The sequence below is a fragment of the Aedes aegypti genome, chromosome 2, assembly GCF_002204515.2.
Source record: "Aedes aegypti strain LVP_AGWG chromosome 2, AaegL5.0 Primary Assembly, whole genome shotgun sequence".
In the NCBI taxonomy this organism is placed as follows: domain Eukaryota; kingdom Metazoa; phylum Arthropoda; class Insecta; order Diptera; family Culicidae; genus Aedes; species Aedes aegypti.
The window spans coordinates 356,678,879-356,692,829 of NC_035108.1; the positions used below are offsets into that span (position 1 = coordinate 356,678,879).

The 13,951-nt window shown below is 35.5% G+C and overlaps 1 protein-coding gene across 11 annotated transcripts in view; it reads left to right on the top strand.

Moving 5' to 3' along the window:
• The first annotated feature begins 6,726 nt into the window (after positions 1–6,726).
• Positions 6,727–13,951, top strand: part of LOC5573391 (myosin-2 heavy chain) — a 36,409-nt gene continuing 29,184 nt past the window's right edge. For 6 of the 11 annotated variants that reach the window (XM_021846374.1, XM_021846375.1, XM_021846373.1 and 3 more), the window contains exon 1: positions 6,727–7,285. The gene's annotated coding sequence lies outside the window, so the exon portion shown is untranslated. The remainder of the gene's footprint in view (positions 7,286–13,951) is intronic. The other 5 variants (XM_021846368.1, XM_021846367.1, XM_021846370.1 and 2 more) reach the window with 5 other exon arrangements.

The window sequence follows — 13,951 nt, forward strand, 5'->3', positions numbered from 1 at the left end:
CTTGTTCTAGCGTTTGCTATGAACGAATAGTTTGAGTGTGATATATTTAGAATGGAAGATAGAAGCAAGTGAGAGATATACAACTACAAAGTACGAGGAAAGGGACGGGCCTGGGATTGAACCCATGACCTTCTGCATATGAAGCAGAAGCGGTAGCCATCAGACCACCAACCCCGTCAGCACTACATAATCGCATGAATGAAGTAGAATTATTCAAAGTACTAGGCAACCAGCACTTTTATTATTAACCAATGTATGCTCTACCACTAAGCATGATTTTTTTTGGAACAACATCAACAATAACAGGATAAACAAGAAAGCATTTCAAAAAAGTCCGAATAAATATTCACAAGGTATAAAACATTGGCTATGCAAACATTGTTTGAATTTTACCCATGTCGTGGAAACTTATTGGGAGCATCACAAAACTATCGAATCGTCATGTTTCATAAAAATCTTGTGATTTGTTTTGTTTAAAATTGTTGTTTTATTGAAATAATTGATCAAAAGTCTTATTTTCACGACTTTTATTTCATTAAAATGTTTTGGTTTGTATATTTTACAACATAAAAAAACATAATCTCTAAAAAAATATTTTCCGTCATATTTTATATGAATTTTCAGTACAAAACAGTTTGATCCTTCAAATTCTTAAAATAAACTACTCTTAAGCCAGCTCCAAACTGCTAAGAAGCTAAATGCACATTACAAAAGCAAACTTATTTCTTTACGATATTGCAAAACTTTACTTCATAGATTACGTTTTAAATGAAAATTACTTACTGGTATTAAACTAGTTACTGGTATCAATGTGATCCTTCTACATATCGTTCATATAACAGTAAGAATAGAAAAAAACAGTTTTTGTACATAACTCATTAATTATCGCAGTATCTTATAGCACAGAGAACAGACGTTCATCTTTTCTTGTCAGCGTGTGTTAAGCATTGTACTGGTCATTTCAAAGTATGTCGTTATGCTCCTGTTACGCGGCGCTGTCGTCATATTGAGAACGTTACAAATTTGCCGCTTTTTACACTTTGGCGCTAGTGTCGATATCGAAAATTGCCACTTGTCGCAAGCGTTGCTTTGTGTGCTAATGCATTTTGACGTTCACTAGTGACATCGTGTTGTCGAAACGAGTTTGTATGTCGGGCTGTCTGCGTTGGCGGCGCTGATGGTTGATTCGAACCTTTACACATGGTTTAGATGAATTTTTTTTCGAAACTCCATGTCTGTTCTCTGTGCTTATAGTTTCATCGTTCGTTTAAGTCAACTTAAAAACCAAGCATTCTTAACTGATAGTTTAATTTAAGAGGAAGTTGAAAGTTTAAGTTTCATACTGCAAACTGAGAATAGTGAATGCCATATTTCGTTTAAATTTGTTATGTGTAACTGTTTCTAGCTTTGCAATTTTCTAAATTATGTTTATTAATGAAAAACGTTCAATAACATCACAATAGACGATAATCTATAGAATCGGTTTGACAGTTAGGGGGAGATCCCCCAGTACCGGACACTTAAGCCACTAAATTCATAATCCGAAAAATATTGGTTACATGTGCTCGTGTTACCCATTTATGATAAATATTATCATTTTTATAGTGTACAAAAATAAATTTGATAATATAAATATGAATTTTGACATTGCGTTTTGATGATGTATTTTAGAACCAAATTGATCGATCTTGACAGGTGGCACCCAATACCGGACACGATCCGGAAATGCCTCGAATTATGTGAATTTGAATATCATTGAATGTGTTTACTATAGGAATAGTACATAATCGCCAATTCAATGCATTTGCAACATTTACAAGAACAATTTGAGTTTTTCTTAGTTTGCAAGATGTCCATCAAAAACCTCTTTCATATAAGAAGAAAAGTAGCACATTTTACGATGTTGTTCTGAATGTTCATTCTTCTTAATTTTATTGCATGTTCGATACCAGGATCGAAGAAATCCATGAAAAATGAATGTATTTTGAGACACTGGTGCAATAATTACAAAGATATCATATAACAAATCAAGCTGTCCGAAACTGGGGGACAGGAAGCGTTCAACCAAAATTGTAATTTGTCCATATTTAGTTCAATGTTGGTACAAAATACATTCATACTATCAAATAAGGATTAGGTTCGAACATGCTTGCGTGATTCAAATTATTTTTTCATATCTTAAATAATTACTGAATAGGCTCAAAATTAAGGCAAAACGTCAAATTTTTCAAAATTTTCAAACTTTTTTACTTTTTTAAGAAGGCATGCATATTTCAAGGATGTGTTATTCTACGGAAACAGTAGTCTCCATAATAGCTTCCTTTTCTACTAATACACCATCTTAATTGTACCATGATATCTCAATTTTTCGACTTTGTCCGGTATTGGGTGCTGTCCGGCACTGGGGGACCTCCCCCTATAAGGAAAAATCAATTCATTATCAAATTGTGATAATGTCCAAAGTACCGTAATCCGGGGTAACATTGATCGGTTTTTGGGATATTTTTTTAAATTTTCATTTGAAAATGCAAATGTCACCAGTTTTATATTTTTAAAACAAGTACTGGCATCCACCGCTCGTGACTATATACTGTATTCTGGTTTTCGAAAAATTTAAGTATGTTTAAATAAATGTTTTAAGTGATTTTTTGATTTAGCTGATATGGGGTAACATTGATCACCCATGTTAATAACGTTCGATAATATTGAAAATATCGTTGCTTACTTAAATCATGGCCCTGAAGCCGAAAATGAAGTCCAAACTCTTACAAGTCATTAACTTTTTGAGATATTTCAAAAATAAAATCACTTTGAACCGCACAATACGCCTAAAAGTAGGCAATTTCCTAAGGAAACTCTGCATTCTTAATAGTACTTCGTTAATATTGCTTAATTGAATAAACTTATGACAGATTTGACAACGGAATCATTTTCGGCGATGTCATTTTTAGTAACAATCGCATTTTGCTTGCTCATACCATTTGCAGAACTCGTAGAAGACATGAATCTTCGGCAGTGTCATCCATGATGATAAAAATCATTGATTCAAAAAGTTGACAAAATTACGCATGAACGAAACGCAATTTTCGCAAAAACCTCAATTTTCGTTAGCTTATGAATGTAAGAAAGAGAGGCACCATTCAGGATTTGAAAATATCTCATCGATAAATGATGATTCGACCTTTTTACGAGAAGGGTCATACCGATCAAAGTTACCCCGCTGATCAATGTTACCCCGGATTACGGTAGCCCCTTTTTTGTCTTAAAGGACACACTTTTTTCGCTATTCAAGCATTTTTGTTATTTCTTTATGGATTTGTCTCATATTTTGCACATTTATTACGTACACATACAACTTAAATATAGGCAAGAATTATCAATATCTATCCATAATTCTAAGAGTTACAAATTATCAAAGTTAAAGAATGTGGAAATAATGTCAAAAGAAGCCCCGTTTGACGGTACTACTGATAACCAAAACAAAGTAAGCGAGAAGATGAACTCGAAATCTCGTCGACGTGAGAACGAAGATGAAGAGAGGATATCTCGCATAACATCCTAAAAGCCATTGGTAACTGTGTGTAGCTCGTTGATTTTAAGCAAATTGATGGACAAAGATAAAAACTACCACCACTGGGAGATAGAGGAGGATCTTCTCTTCATCATAGCATTATTGAATAACATGTAAATTTATTCGTTTGTTCAGAAACAACAAGTTACACACTAGGTTACCAATGGCTTTCAGGGCGGGATCACAATTTAATCGAGAAATCATTGGAACTTTAAAAGCCAACACTGATATTTTTTTTTCTCACATTTAATTAGTGTCTTCAAGAAATTTCAACCCTGGTAACTACTTTGGACTGCTTTGTACTTTTGGCAATATGAACGTACTAGTTTGAGTAACAAATTTTGGCCTTCTTGTAAATTTATTGCTATCCATAAGATTCTTACATCTTGTTCTTCTTTCTGGCGTTACGTCCCAACTAGAACAACAGAGCCTGCTTCTCAGTTCAGTGTTCTTATGAGCACATCCTCAGTTATCAACTGAGATTGACCATTTTTGCAGGTGTATATCGTGTTACAGGTACGAAGCTGTTTAAATTTTATAACAAGTAACCGTACACTCAGGCAAATAGACTATCGAAATACATGAAATACATAGGAACCACCTATGAAAATTCGCCAGCATAAATCGGGTTGAAATTCATAGCTTTGCCTTATGGAACAAAAATTTTAAAACAAAAAAATGTTTTCGCGGCATCCTGGAATCGAACCAAGGACCTTGCGATCGATAGGCCCGTGCGTACACCACGCGCCTATCGACGACTTGATGCTAAGACGATACATAAAGCGTTCATATTGCAATAACCAGTTCACCTTTTATAAGGAAAAATGTATGAATTTCTATAGTCTAGTTCACAGCGTGTATGGAGCATGATCTTTGATACCCGTACAACTCATACATTACTAATTAGAACAATCAAAATTGCATAATTTTCGAACCTCTTGGTAAGTGATGCCATTTATTAGAAAACGTAACCGTGGAGGACGCCGACATTCATGTCTATTTAAAGATTATTATTAGTAATGATGGAAAAAGGAAGGTATGTGTATTTTAAATAATATAAAGCAGAAATAAGGGCACCATCCATAGTTTGTTTGAAAAATACTTAAAAAGAGCGTTACTATGATAAAAATATGTATTATCATAAGCATGAAACGAGCTCACCCGTTGGTATTACTCCATCCTTGTACAGTCGTTAAAGCTGGAATAGAAAATAGCTCCGTTAGCGGCTAGCCACGTGTATTTCAACTTTGAATTACATTACAGTAAAGTCGGTATTTGAAAGGACCATCGACTCAAGGAAATATCGAGTCATGGGACACAAATGCCGTGGAACAACAAAATAATCATGAAATTTTGTTTTTAGTATGGTTCCATGAATCGATATCATGAATCGATATTCACTGTAGAAAAGTTTTTTATATGTGTACATATCATTCTCGTTTATCACACATATACTTCTCATTATCCAGGAAAAATGCAAAACTTCTGTGAACATATCGTCGGCGTTAAGTCAGAGTGGACCAAGTGACATTTAGAATATTTCGAGAAAAATGGGCTTAAAAGTTGAACACTTTGTAATTTTTTGACTCGTTAAAATTTTGACTCAATATTTCTACACATCTTTGAGTTACTTTCAAACATTGTGAAGTGATAATCACGAAAAAACATAATACAAACCACTAATAGAACGATTTTTTGATGGACTATGTGTACTTGGTCCACTCTGACTGAATTAAATACCACCATTCAGTAAGTTGGTTCATTCTGACTGAACAATTTCTATGAAAATAACAATCATTTAATGCTTGCATAGTCAAACCGGGTGTATATCTCTAAGATACACAGATTATCAACATCCTTTGATATCAGTATCGTGAATTCTTCAATAATCCATATCTTCAATCCCAGAATCAGTGGCATTACGATAGCTTGAAAATTAAAGTTTTGCAGGTTCAGGGCATTGAAGACCAGCAATATTCAAACACGTGTTCAGTCAGAGTGGACCCAGTGAAAATCTTGAGTGCCGGCCAACATATACTAGTCCAATGTGCGGGTTCTAGAACATTCCATTCAGACATCATAGAACTACCAACAGCTCCTATCAGTCTCTGAAATCGACTCAAAAAACGCTATAATCAAGTAGTTTATTGCTTTTTGACACTTGGTCCGCTCTGTCTGCACAGAAAGTGCTGCAACTTCTGACCACACTTCCAAATGTGGTAAATGGTCAAAAATCAAAATCAAACGCATCAAAATAAGTAATGTTTATGAATTTCTATTGATGAATAATTTGATGTGAAAAAAAATGACAAATCACTTGAAAACGTTTTTCATTTCCTCGCATTCATCAGCGCGCTGATCATTTTCGCTGTTATAGTAATAAACACTTGGTCCACTCTGACTGCATACTTTTATGGATTTTTATTGATCATCCACAGTAAATTTCTTACATATCTCTCGCAGTTTACAACATTCATCAAATCTAATCAAAGTGATATGGAGGTAAGGTAATTTCGCATCTAATGAAAGAATTATCCAATTTTCTCAAGTTTTGTATTTGGTCCACTCTGACTTAACGCCGACCATATAACGTGTGTACATGTGTATAATGTTATATTGCTATTTTACTTTTATCTAAAATATAAGAATTCTTCAAAGTATTTTGAATTGTATTAAAAAATGATTCAGAAAAACTCTTTTTAACTATCTTTTATCCAAGCTTATTACTTGATTCAGTGTACGATTAGCATTAGGATCAGCAAACCATTCTCAATGTGCACAAATCGAGCACTAAATATTTGAAAACCAATAATGGCGCTGCCACGTCCATACGGTCAAGAGCATGGGCATAGTAAAGGACTGAATCCTCTGAATTTCCACAACTGTCATGGGGAAGACTTTTGGTTTAGAGAGATTAAGTAAGGATCTGAGAGTAGCAACCTTAAGTTAGTGATGTGATCCATGCATTTCTCTGTAGAGCTAGCGCACGCACCACAAACTTACGAATCGTTGTCAGCCCACAGTGAACGTTTTCACGAGACGCCCCTCGTTTTCTCACGGCTTTTCACGATCTGCTAGATTTTCCCATGCCGTGTGATCTGTCAGCGCTGGCAGCATTCTAGTCTCTAGCCTATCGATCACACAATTTTAGTCGAGTTTCGTTCGGTGCCGGATTAGGATCGCATTTAACCGCGTGCGCACGTTTGACCGTCCGTCGGTACGGGAAACCCCCGGGGGGCACTGCTTTCTCACTCTAGCACATCGGAAAATCCACGCGCCAGACAGAAAAGCCACCAGACAAGAAGAAGCACCACAGTGAAAATTGGTGAAAAGTGTGACCTGCCTGCAGTGCACTGCGAAATCGAAGAAATTTTCCTTCGCAGAACAATTGCGATCAATTTTAAGGATTTCGGAAGCCTTCCGTGCATTTTTATCGAGCGAAATTCATCGAATAGTTGAATTAATGTAAAAGTACGACTAAGTGGGGTGAAATATATTCTTAGATTGGAAATCGAAGCGAAAATCGAATATGAAGTAGTGTCTTAAGTGTCCGGAAAAGTATAGGAAAAAAGGTCTAGAAAAATTCACACAAGAAGATATAATTTCAGCATTGGCAACCGGAGCAGCAAAAATAGCCGAAGCTGACAAGAGAGTACCCTACTAGAGTGATTCACGGTGCGAAAATTTTCGTCGTTGCCCACAAAGCAATGCGAGGTGAGACGATCTCTTGGCCATAATAGAGAAAAAATGGAATCATAATCCCCGCACCGTGCCAATACAGGAAGAAAATGTTCAAGCCCAGTTAAATATAATCCACCGTGACGAGTGAGGTATTTCACGGTCATATTAGAAGATGTTCATGTGCAGCGACTAACGACCAACAGTGCGAGATATAGGGAAAAGCCAATCAGAATTCGCGTGAAGATCAAAGAAGTCTGCACTATAGAGAAAAAGATCGTAAAAATCGGCAGAAAAAAAGGATCCTTCTTTTTCGCAACGACTTTTTTACCTTCGAGGGGGCTATTTTTAAATCGAAGCATAGCATCTCTATACGGGAGCAGCGCCCGCCAACCATCAGTGTCAGAATAGTGCTCTCCTGCTCTATATTATTGTTACGCAATTCGGCGAGTGGCTGGTTTAGCTAGACTGGCCCAACCTTCCATGGACAGACGCAACAGTGCTGTTACATTTATCTAATGATCATACATTTTGAAGTTATCAAACCTTTGAGTTCAAATGTAAATGCAGTCCAGGTACTCCATGCATTCGACTGAAAATCGAACCACAATCCAATGTCGTCAACTATGAACACCTATACCTAATTGTTGTTTTTCAATCCATCGTTAACATGTTGTTCTGCCCACAATAAGGAACTTCATTGCATTATTGGGATTCAAACATGTCTCAAGTGTAACGATAGTTTACAACGAATCGAAACCAAACTTCAAATTTCAAAGATCACAAATCTAGAGAATCAGACATCTATTCAAGCTAAAAACTTGATCGATTGGTCACCTTCAGCGAGTAACCATTCGATCACGTTTTCAGTTAGAATTGATGTCTAGTTCTCTAGATTTTCACTTTAACCACTAAAACCACTTTAAAAGGCTTTGTAGATGACTTCAACTGCTCTTGTAAAACTTATTTGCCAGCTAAATTTGAAGGAGCTGTGTAGTGTCTTTTAAAACCTTAAAACTAGCGCCGAGATATTTTTAATCGGCGGCGGCGTGAGGGCATTTTTGTACCGGCGGCGTCATTGGGGTCACGCCGTTAACAAGCTTTGGCGGCGGTGACGGCGGCGTACATCGGCGTGGAAACAATTGAACACCAAAATGTTTGAAAATTGTCTTCTTTTTTCCGGCGTCTCGTGTGTCTCGTTTGGCTGACACGATGCTGCCCAAGGAAGACATGGACATTTCCTATTATACGAAAAGATCCTGAACTGATCGGGAATCAAACCCCTTCAGTATAGCTTTTCTTTGTAACAGCCGATAATACAACTATGCTCTAAGATACGAGAAAATTACGAAAAAAAACTCCGGGCAGTGGGATTTGAACTCACAACCCAACACCCAAGTTCATACCGAATATTTTCGCGTCGAATTTTAGTGAAATTTGGGCGCCTAAATATAAACTACAATAAAAACGATGAAACAGTTAATGTCTTATTCTTCTTTCTGACATTACGCCCCCACTGGGACAGAGCCTGCTTCTCAGTGTTCTCATGAGCACTTCCACAGTTATTAACTGAGAGCTTACTGTGCCAATGACCATTTTAGCATGCGTATATCGTGTGGCAGGTACGAAGATACTCCATGCCCTGGGAAGTCGAGAAAATTTCCCACCCGAAAAGATCCTCGACCGGTGGGATTCGAACCCACGACCCTCAGCTTGGTTTTGCTGAATAGCTGCGCGTTTACAGCTACGGCTATCTGGGCCCCTTAAAAACAGTTAATATATCACCACAATAATTCAAATCTTGAAAAATCTCTAACGAAATATTTGCAACAAATCATGATACAAAAACTTGGAAAAACTTCTGATGAAATCTTTGCTAGAACACATATGGAAACATTTTTACTAGCAAATTGCAGAAGCATCTCCTAATGGGATACTAACAGAAAATATTTGAAAAATTTGATTATTTTTTTTTCATCTTATGTTTATTTTTTTAATTTCTGCAAGAAATGCAAGAACAAATCTTGTGAGCATTATTGTAAGTATTACTGAAGGAGTTCTGAGATGAATCCTAAGAGCATATCTTGGTTGAAATCGTTGCGGAATCTTAAGAGAAGTTTTTGGACGAATACCTGAAGAAACGCATTTTTGGAAGAACTCCTGAAGTATATTGAAGTATCCCTATTTTTTATGAGATCTTAGAATGGCTCTTAAACGAATATTTGGTTTAGTTCTAAATGAACACAAACAAGATTCATACAAAAATTTCCTTGCGAACAAATTTTTGAGGATACTTGGAATTTTTTTTTAGAGAAAGACAGAAAAGGTTTTACTTTTTCGAATGAATTAACCCAAGATCGGTCGCATGCGTGTACTGAGTACACGCACCTTTGAAAAAGCTCGCTTTTCATACACAGTTCAAGCGAGGTGGTACTTTCGATGGTTAAATGCGCGACCGCTCTTGAGTTAAAAACTAGTGCATCATGATAATTTTTGAACAAATTTACACGCGGTGTCATAGGCGATATTATTCTTATGCATGTGAGAGGTGAGCAGTTCAGTGAATTTGCTGCTGGAATCCTGGAAAAATATCTGAAGGAGCACTATGAGGAATATCTACAGTTGGTGGAACTCCTATTACCACTCCATTTTTCCAACAAACACAATACATTTTCGCCGAATGCAAGATAATAATACTGTAAGGAACATCAACAAACCCACCATAAACGACATGGGCATTTTTTGTTGATGTTCAGACTCTCACTTTCCCCCTCGTGGTGTTTATTCCACACACAAATTTTGAAATTTGTATGGACCGTGGTCATTGATCAGACCCCTTCTCCCCTAAATAACCACGTGGTTTATGGAAGACCTCAATACCAATACTAACAATAACGCATATAAATATTAATAAAAGTATAACAGTATACATACCATGCGATTTTTTTCTGTTAATACAATTCCCAATTCAATAAAAGTTGTCAAATCAATAACAAGTTTAGAAATTTATCATCCATTCGCTGGCAAAGAACAATAAAAATGTGCAAAAAGTAGCTGCTAAAAATTACATTTACATTACATTCTACATACATTTTTCTGATGAAAAAACAAGCGGTTTGTTTGGTGAATGACTTTTTTCAGAAATGGTTACTTATATGGTTTATCATTTCACTAAAAATTACCATTTTAAATACAGGTGCGCTCATAAAGATTCCATAGCCACCATACAAGGATTGACAATTTATGGGCTTCGTAGTCGTGCGATTAGTGTCACCAAGGCACTTAGCCGCATCGTGCTAGGGAGTGTGGGTTCGATTCCCGCCTCAGACCGAAAAACTTTTCGAGAGGAATGTTTTCCTACTGTGCCACTGGGCGTTGCATGCTAGTCCGTTGTATAGTGTGGTGCTTCCTTCAAAGGGCAAATTGCCCACTGGAAGCATTAACGTGTAGTGTCTTTTAACAGTGTTTTTTCATAAATCCCTAAGAACTTTCGTAAAAGCATTCTTGCTGATACCACATACAGTTTTGAAATTACAGTATGAAAAATAATACAAAATTTACTAGAGAATTCTGTTGAATAATACTGAAACAATCCTTAAGAGATTTTCCTTGGAAAACTTTAGTTAAACCATTGACTGATGTCGAAGAAGTATCTTCGATGGTATTCCGGCAAAAGCCGATGAAGGAGAACCTTGTAAAAACTTCTAGAAAAACTCTAGAAGATTCTATTGAGAATGTTCTGAATAAATTTCAAGAGTAATCCTTAGCGGTTTACCTTCTCATAAATTTGTTGAAGAAATTTAAGTATCTATATTCATGTAATCCTTTGTAAATAAAAAAAGTGGCAGGGGTTTTGAAGGAATCCTTGCATTAATTTTTCGACTTAACTATGTTTGGAGCGTATCTTAGATAAATGATTGGAGGAAGTCATACATGAACATATGAAAAAATGGCGGAGCGGTTTTTTAAACTTATAGAAGAATTCCAGCATTATTTTTTCAATAAATCCCTGATCTTTTAAAACACGATTGTTTCCAAAAGAGACCGTAGGGAGAATCTCTAAAGTAATTTATGCGAGAATATTTTGAAAAAAAAACTCCTACAGATCTGCGGAAAAAAAAGTAAAATATTGGAGAAGATATGGAGAAAAAAAATCTGTAATGAGTGCATAAAGAAACGTCAGAGGAATCTAAGAAATATCTGAAAAATTATTCATAAAAAAATCACTGGAGCATTCCCTAAAGAATTATATGAGAAAACTTTTAGAAAACTTCTTTGGAAATAATTCCTGGATATACAATTGCTACAATTCTTTGAGAAATGTTTATATGATGGAACTCCTATAAAGATTGCTTAGTAGTGTCTTAGAAGAACTCCTGGTAAAAACTTCAATTGATTTTCATCGAGAGAGATGCGTAGAGTAATTACTGCAAGAATCTCTATAAGTATTCTTACACCCCTATTGTTGTTTACGTTCGAATACTCTTTCGATAGAAAACCGTCTTGCATTCTCGTTTACGCCAGAAAAATCAAGTGGACCGTGGATTGCAACTAATATAATTTGATCGAAAGTTGTTTGTAAACGAGATTGAGGGTGTTAGAGTAATTTCTGGTCTTATGGGCATTCTAAAGTAATATCTGAAGGAATTCGTATAGGAAACTCTAAGAGTTCAAGGAAAAATCCCAGTATGTATTCCAGGATAAATCCCTGAAGAATCTTTGGAAGGTTTCAAAATAGAGTTGATGGAGAAATTCCTGAAGTCGGTAAAGAAAAACGTAGAGGAATTCTTGGATAAATTCCTTGATGAATTTCTGTGAGAATACCTATAGGACTTCCTTAAATGGGAAATATTCCTCTCGTAGAATCATCTGACTACGGGGTGTCTAAACAATTTCCGGATTTTCACATTTAATAGAACATTTTGATATTTTGTTTGACTTTCAAAATATTCGACTTTGAATTTTGAAGCAGTTATATTCACCATTGAAAATTTATGCTAATGACATATTCGATTAAATAGAGTAGAAGGTTTAGCAGGTATTTGAATCCAATTACTATAGAGTTTTGAAAATTCTTGCTTGCTCTTGGGTGTTAGCTATTGTACTACTAAATTATTCAAAACATTTGCCACATAATCTTTTTTTTTTCATACAAAATATTCAAGTTTGAAGAATGATCTGAGTTATTTCAGAATTAATTTCGATTTTAGAATACCGCAGGATTTTGAACCTGCAAATTTGAAACAGTGCTGATAAAACAACTATTGACAAATTATTGGAAAATCTTTAAAAAACCTTTTTCATCGACTTCTGCTAAAATTTCAGAACTGAAAGTCTGCTCCAATTACTAATTAAAGGTTTTTTAAGATCGTGCCTTTGATTTTTTATATATTCAATTATCAATTCAAATTATGTGTCGAACTTTGCGATCCTCTGCTGAGAATATTTGGCATGGTAAAAATAACCTTCATGTTTCAGTCAAGTGGACGATACCACAGAGTATATCGAAATTTATGGCATATTTCCACAAAAGAGTAAAGTTTAATTGCTTTTCTTAAAATGCTTTAACACTATGTGACAGGCATTGCATGGCATGGTCTGTTGAAAATTTTGCTTTAATGTTGTCAAGAACAAAACCAAAAATCTGCCGAAGAATACCTAAGGCTTCTTGGCCATAAATTTATAAAGTATCTCAAAACAAATTCACTGAAAATGGTCAAAAGAATTCGCTGTAAATATACGGAAATTTATACAAAATCTCATCACGGCTAGAAAAGTAAGAATTCCTAACGAGGCTTCACAAGTATCTCCAGAGCCAAACAGGAACAGTTGATAAATCTGCCCAGAATTTCTAAAGAAAGCCACCTAGATCTCCCAAGAGTTTCCTCCGAAATCCTTTCAGCACAACCTTTCACCAATCACTACGAGTTTGCTAAGAAGTTCAAGTAAAAACAGTCAAGGAGCTTTTATACAATTTACTATAAAATGTATGAATAACCCACTAATTCGTAAGAAATCCTGCAAGGATCTACAAAACATCTCACAAGAAATTGGTATAAATTGTAAATTTTCCTGAAGGTCTCTCCAGAACACTAACGATTTTACAGTATTCCGGTAAAAAATACTTCTGAAAAAGTGCATTAGCAATCCACCAACTCGTAAGAATTCATGCAAGAATCTACAAAGCATCTAATAAGAAATCGATTTAAATATTAACATTTTTTGAAGATCTCTTCCGAAAACCAATGAGTTTACAGAATTGTGGTAAAAAATACTAGAAATCATTAACTATTCCTTAGCATCTCATCAAAAAGAGTTAGAAATGGTACAGTCTCAACGACCTGCTACAGTGTAAGCCTTTTTGGGTTTAGCAGAGTTTTATTAAAGTTAAACAACTAAAGCTGAAAATTTCACATAACTCTATGTTATGGTAAGAAAGATATGGGAGATTGGATTTTCAAACATTTTTAAATTCTGAATCGCCTTAGTACTAACAAACCATAATAGGTGCAAAGGGGCAACATTTTTAAGCAAAATGATTGTTTTAAATAGCTTTAAGATTCAATTTTATGGATATCATCCGATTGCTTGTATCATTGTTATATTGTACATCATAGAAACATATCACAGTAATTTATTAGTTCGACACACGCAAAACATACTACCGCCACAACTGAAGCTACCTCCACTAAGGACAGCAAT